The sequence below is a fragment of the Oncorhynchus nerka genome, linkage group LG19, assembly GCF_034236695.1.
Source record: "Oncorhynchus nerka isolate Pitt River linkage group LG19, Oner_Uvic_2.0, whole genome shotgun sequence".
NCBI classification, from domain to species: Eukaryota; Metazoa; Chordata; class Actinopteri; order Salmoniformes; family Salmonidae; genus Oncorhynchus; species Oncorhynchus nerka.
The window spans coordinates 10,731,682-10,739,116 of NC_088414.1; the positions used below are offsets into that span (position 1 = coordinate 10,731,682).

The 7,435-nt window shown below is 42.7% G+C and overlaps 1 pseudogene; it reads left to right on the top strand.

Annotated features, from left to right (window-relative positions):
- Positions 1-305: 305 nt before the first annotated feature.
- Positions 306-6,531, top strand: LOC115101020 (caspase-7-like; annotated as a pseudogene).
- Positions 6,532-7,435: the final 904 nt, after the last annotated feature.

The window sequence follows — 7,435 nt, forward strand, 5'->3', positions numbered from 1 at the left end:
ATGATAGATGAGCTGGTAATGAATTGCTATTGAATGTAAAAGGTGGGTAAGTCCAGAGATGAGCTAGCACATGTTTTACTGAGCTGGCATTCCCAGTAGACAGCAAAGAAGAATGGAAGAGGGAAGGAGGAATGAATGTAGAAAATAACAGGTAATACCAGGAACTGTGATGCAACAGCATGCGATCGTGACATTTTGCCAACAACCACCCAGGTGTGTTAGTGTTGAGGGCGTGGCTGTAGCCGGTAGCCTTCCTGTCTGCCGGTTGGAACAGCGGCAGTATAAAATACATATGCACACATGAACCGGACACTCTCCGACTTTACACTGACTGACACACAGCTCAGGTGGATATTTGCCTGCTGGTGGTCTATTCAGGTGTGTTTTTACCTGTTGGACCAAACCCCATAAGGGAAGAGAGCTCACTTCATTCAGTGCTCTGATCCACACTCTTTCTATTACATTGGACTTGTGTCACGCTTTGTGCACAATACAGCGGTACATTTGTCACAGACTCTGACATAAACCCCCAGAGAGCAAGCAGGGGAAGACAGGAGCACGGACACACTCCCAAGGGATAGGTCGAAATCTTGAGAGGAACCAGACTGCAACAACGTGACTGGGCCGTTGGTCTCTATATATTTGGACATGCCGCTGTGGAGACGGACAAATGCTGGCGATGAGGAGTGCAACCGGGCCGTGCTGGTCTCCGAGTCAAACTTTGACCACGGGGTACCACTGGGCAGAAGGCCGGGGGCAGAGAAAGACACCAAGAGACTCCACGGTGCCTTGACCAGACTGGGCTACAGGGTGGACATTCACATGGATCTTAACGCTCAGGAGATTTACACACTCTTCAAGACAGGTAACACACATCTTATACACACGTCCCTGCTACAAATCAGCTAGAAAACAATAATAAATACTTTATAACCTGGTTTTATCAATGTTATCAAACTTGTCAGAGTTGCTACATACTGTTATCAATGAGGGGACGGTCACGGAGTCCGCCGCAGCCCAGCACACAAAGCAATGGAAAACGTATACACACACATACAAACACATTTATCATGTTCTCTAACTCAAAAGTCCTAAAAGTCTATGAAGGTCTCAGATTCTGGGAGGAATTGTCTCCTGAAAACAACCCAACCCTCAAGATCCTTCGAAGTCAACACTGATTGATCTTGTTTTAACACATACACCAGAGAAATATGTTATATGTTAAATGTTGTTATTTTACTGCTGCTCTTTAATTATTTGTTACTTTATCTCCTACCGTTTTAGGTATTTTTAAAAAAAACTGCATTGTTGGTTAAGGGCTTGTAAGTAAGCATTTCACTGTAAGGTCTACACCTGTTGTATTTGATTTGATTTGATTTCTACTGGTATCTTTGCCCAAGACGTTAATGACCATTGCCCAGTTGTTTGTGTTAGAGATGTGAGAATACCAAAATCTAAGCCTTGTGTCATGACAAATAGGAACTTTAAAAACCACAGTGAATAGACTTTTTTACAGGATCTTTATTTTAGTGAGCTTGATTGTAATTTCAGCTTTCCCTGAACCTGATTTAGCTTTGAGCCTTTTTGCAGATGTCTTCAATGCTATTGTGGATAATCATGCTCCTTTTAAAAAATGAAGGGTTAAAGATAGTTTGACTTCCTGGTGCACTCCGGAATTATCAGAAGTCATTCATAAAAGAGATAAGGCTTGGGTCAAGGCCAGAAACACAGGCTTAGGCCCAGACGGGCAAGCTTTTAAGCAACTGAGGAAGCATTGTGTAAAAAAAAAAATCAGAAAGGCAAAATCTGATTATTAAATAACTGTGCTTTCAGATTGTAATGGGAACCCAGCTAAATTCTGGAAAACTGTAAAAATCCCTTAATAGTTCTAGTTCCCCCTCTCTGCCACAACAAATTAATTCAGACTCTGGCTTCATTACAACAAAAACAAAAATGTCATAATTGAATCACCATTTTATTTGGGCTATCTCTTTGAAAATAACTTCTTAGCCTATTCACAATGATATTAGGCTGGATGCTGATAGCCAGTGCTTTTCTTTTTGTTTATTTACAGAAAAGGAACTCCTGGATGCTTTGCTAGCAAATAGACAACTAGAAATCTATAGGAGCTGGAGCTGACCAATTAGGATCCTGGTCTGCTTCATTGTGCAGCGCCCATCGTTGTTGGTTCAATAAGCCCACCGTTTTTATTTAACGTTGTTATCAGGAAATATTGCAAAAGTATGGGAAATCAGCTCTTGTGCTGCCACTCCATAATTGCGGGGATAGTAGAGATCTTCATCGTTATCGCTCCATTTCAATATGTCCTTGTCTAGCTAAGATTCTCGAATCCTTGGTAATTGTACAACTTTGCTAACAAAAAATGATCGGAGAAATGTATTTTGAACGTAAGCCAATCAGGGTTTAGGCCTGGCGTAGCGTTATGACAGCAACCACTTTAATTGTTAATGATCTTGTCAACAGCTTTTGATACTGTTGGTCGTGCTATTTTATTGACTAAGTTGATAGGCCTCGATAGGCCTGAGCTCTGACGCCTGTTCATGGTTTCATGATTATCTTAGTGACAGAACTCTGGCCATCGAGATTTATGCGGTTTAGTCTGACTTTCTTAAAGTCCATAAAGGTGTACTACAGGGGTCGGTTTTGGGACCTGTTCTCTATTTATATTAACATCATACGTCAATCTGTTAAAAATGGTACATTTCATCTATATGCGCACAATAATATTATGTATGTTATTTCCTGACTGTTGGTCTGGCTGTGTCTAAACTACAGTCAGGTTTTATAGCTGATTTAAAACTTGTGCTTAATATGGGCAAGACTATATTCATGTTGTTTTTAAATTCTCGTAAGAACTTTTCAAATTACTTACATGTTCACTCATTAGATGGTTCTCCGATTGAATGTTTCCCCGCGTATAAATACTTAGGCACTTGTATTTGTATGGGTTTGACATTTAAAAAACATATAGATGAGCTGGTTAAGGAGCTAAGATTTGAAGTTGGCTTTGTCTACAGAAACAGATCATGCCTTTCTCTAAGCAGGTAGGAAGCAGATCATTCAGCCAACCTTTTTATCTGTTCTTGATTATGGTGATGTTATTTATCAAAGTGCAGCTGCTCCTATTCTTAAACCTTTGGATGCCACCACCCATAGTGCCCTTCGTTTTGTTTACAGGTGACAGTTTTCATACCCATCGCTGTATCCTGTATCAAAACGTTGGCTTAACTTCGCTAAAGACCTGTAGATCTCTACATTACTTCCAGGTGAAGCTGGTTGAGAGAATGCCCAGAGTGTTCCAAGCTGTCATCAAGGCAAAAGGGCGGCTACTTTGAAGAATCTCAAATGTTTTGTTTAACACTTTTTTGGTTACTACTTATGTGTTATTTCATAGTTTTGATGACTTCATTATTATTCTACAATGTAGAAAATAGTAAAAACATAGAAAAACCCTTGAATGAGTAGGTGTGTCCAAACTTTTGACTGGTACTGTAAACTGAACAAAAATAAAAATGTAACATAAAATAATTTCAAAGATTTTACTGAGTAGCCATTTGATTAACTGTTTAGCAGTCTAATAGCTTCGGTGTAGAAGCTGTTGAGAAGCCTTTTGGACCTAGACTTGGAACTGCTTGCTGTGTGGTAGCAGAGAGAACAGTCTGTGACTTGGGTGGCTGGAGTCTTTGAAAATGTTTAGGGCCTTTCTCTGACACCACCTGGTATAGAGGTCCTGGATGGCAGGAAGCTTGGTCCCAGTGATGTACTGGGCCGGACGCACTACCCTCTGTAACGCCTTGTGGTTGGATGCCAAGCAGTTGCCATACCAAGCAGTGATGCAACCAGTGCTCTCGATGGTGCAACTGTAGAATTCATTGAGGATCTGAGGACCCATGCCAAATCCTTTCAGTCTCCTGAGGGGGAATAGGCATTGTCGTGCCCTCTTCATGACTTGTGGTGTGTTTGGACCATGATAGTTTGTTATTGATGTGGACACCAAGGAACTTGAAGCTCTCGATCCGCTCAACTACAGCCCCGTCGATGTGAATGGGCTACAGACGTGAGTGCTACTGGGCGGTAATCATTTAGGCAGGTTGCCTTGGCATTCTTAGGCACAGGGACTATGGTGGTCTGCTTGAAACATGTAGGCATTACAGACTCGGTCAGTGAGAGGTTGAAAATGTCAGTGAAGACACTTGCCAGTTGGCCAGTGCAGCCACTGAGTATGTATCCTGGTTACCCTTTGTAATCCATAATAGTTTGCAAGCCCTGCCACATCCGAAGAGCGTCAGAGCTGGTGTACTATCGGAGGACATAGCGGGATTTCTTATCAGCATCCGGATTAGTGTTCCGCTCCTTGAGTGGCAGCTCTAGCTCAGTGTGGATGTTGCATCTAATCCATGGCTTCTGGTTGGGATACATACTGTACGTATGGTCACTGTGGTGACGACGTCGTTGATGCACTTATTGACGAAGCCGGTGACTGATGTGGTAAACTCCTTAAAGCCATTGGATGAATCCCGGAACATATTCTATTCTTTTAGATTGCATTATACAGGGTACATCTGTAAATAGACTTAGGTCTCAATCTGTCTTCCCTGTCAAAATAAAGGTTAAATAAATATTAGGGGGGGGGGGGGGGGGGGGTGGGGGTGGCAGAGGAAAGATACTGTCATTCATTGTTATTTACAGTAAAAACCACTGGAGATGTGAAATATGTAAAGGGCGCAGACAGGATGAAACTATGACACACACACATGCACACAGCGAGAGAGACATAATGTCCTAGTGATGCATTGCACAGTCCCATACACACCTATTTAATAACTACTCTGCAAACACCTGCAGACATGCGCACACTGTGTTGTGCCCGGCAGACAGAAGGATGACTGATGGGTGAGCTAATTGTTAGTTGAAGCAGACTGTTTCGAGGAATCAAGGGCCACCATCGTCACATGCCACAGCAGGAGATATACTTTTCTAGTTGTCTTTTTTCTGCTAACCGGCTCAGCCAGAAAGCTAGTCTGGTCCTCTCAAGGTTTTTTTTACTTGCCACTGTGCTGCTGCTTGCTCTTAGTGGGTCTAGGCCAATAAAGCATTTTCTGACCCAAAAATGTATAAATGAATACAATTTGATTAATTGATTGATTGCAGAGAGCGAGCAGCCGGTGAAAGAGTGCTTCCTGGCGGTGCTATCATCTCACGGGGAGGAGGGTTGTGTGTTCGGGGCGGACGGAATGCCGGTTAGACTGTCCCACATCTTCTCCTGCTTCAACAACACACACATGGAGGGAAAGATCAAACTGTTCTTCATCCAGGTCAGTACCATCATCACCACACCCACAACAGTGAGGTCAGTCATTCAATCAGTCAGTGATAATAATCAATAGTAATCATCTTTCCCTCTTTCTCTCTCTAGGCGTGTCGTGGGGGTGAGCTGGATGATGGCGTGACAGTGGAGACGGATTCAGCAGGAAGTGACATCATTGAGGACACCTTGTCTCAATACATGTCCATCCCCATGGATACGGCAGTTATGTACGCCACCGCACCAGGTTACGGGGCGTTCATGAACCCTCTGGGGGCCGTCTTCCTCCAGACATTCTGCATCCTATTGGAGGAGGAAGGGGGTGGTGCCCTGGAACTGACACGCCTTCTGACACGCCTTTCCCATCGTGTGGCCTTTTGCTTCGAGGCCAAAGGTCGTCTGCTGGGGGGGAAAAAGGAAATGCCTTGCTTCGTATCACGACTGACCAGAGAGGTGTTCCCATTTGCCGAGCCCGGAAGGAGGGCGTGGCCAATGGACTTTCTGCCGCAACATTCGTCAACCCAGAGTACAACAGACCTCACAAACATATAAGCTGAACCCAAAGCCTTAGTTAGATCTGAAGAGAACGGTCTCTCTCGGATTGTTAGGCTTGACTCTTGCTCTGTCAGCTAGTACGGTTGACTTCGAGTGTTGTTGGTCAGAAGGGTGTGTTTGTGGGCCTAGGTTGGGATGGAATTTCCACTCTTACATTTGTGTGCATGAAATAAAAATAACATTGTGATGATCAGACATGTGGATGCAGGAACAGATCGGGAGGTGTTGATGGTTTCACCATAGAGTAGATTATCATGGCCCCTTTCCTCAACAAACTAATGCGTCTTAAAATATCCTAGAGGATGAAAATGGCTAGCTATCACTTAGCTTCTGCTGCTATGCTCTTATTTGAAACCATTTCATGTAAGTGGAGTGTGCTAAAAACTACCTTGAGGAAATTGTCTGATATTTTTAATTCATTGACTGATATGTTCAAGGTATTTTTTTGTATTGTAACTATGACAAATTAGTTTATTTCTGAGTTATGGCTCTGACTGGGCTGATACAGTTGATTTACTTTTTATTTCACCTTTATTTAACCAGAACAAGTTCTCATTTGCAACTGCGACCTGGCCAAGATAAAGCCTAGCAATTAGAGTTACACATGGACTAAACAAAACATAGTCAATAATAAAGTACAACAAAGTCTATATACAGTGAAGTTGAAGATACAGCCAAATATGAGTACCTCTGCTGTAGAGGAATGAGGAGCAACAGCCCATATATACTAAAAGATTAAACCCACGTATGTGTAGGTGGGCAGGTGTGGAAGACATACTGAGCTGTTGGAAGGACTAGGGGCATTTCCCAACACAGACAGGTAAGAATGGGACAGAGGAACACGAGTGCCTGTCACGCTATCCACAACCGGATATACTGTTATATACACAACACACTGATAAACAACCACATAAAAACCTACCACATACCAGGGTTGGCGTAAATTCTATTTCAATTCAGAAAGTACATTATGATGGCAGGAAGCCTAGTGGTTAAGAGCATTGAGCCGTGACCGAAAGGTTGCCGATGAAAAATCTGCCTGTGCCCTTGAGCAAGGTAGTTATCCCTAACTGCTCCTGTAGGTCGATCTGGATAAGTGTCTGCTAAAATTCCAATGCTTTTCAATTAGGAAAATTTGTTTTGATTTCGGAGTTGACAAATTTAAATGGAATCGACCCCAACTCTGCCACACATTATGGATTCATTACTGATAAAATTGTGCTTCTGAGCCATTGCTTTTCACTCTAAAGATTAATTTACGGTAAGCGGTGTTCCATCAGGAAGCCGATCAGACACCGAACTGAAACAGTTTAATAGAGCAAACATTATACAACAAAGTTTACCCAGGGATGGTACAGGGAAACCCAAACTGCTCCATGCGCACACATACCCAAACTATGCTAAGCCCTGCTTAGATTGTAAGACGATCATATAATATTTACATTTAAGTCATTTAGCAGACGCTCTTATCCAGAGCGACTTACAAATTGGTGCGTTCACCTTATGACATCCAGTGGAACAGCCACTTCACAATAGTGCATCTAAATCTTTTAA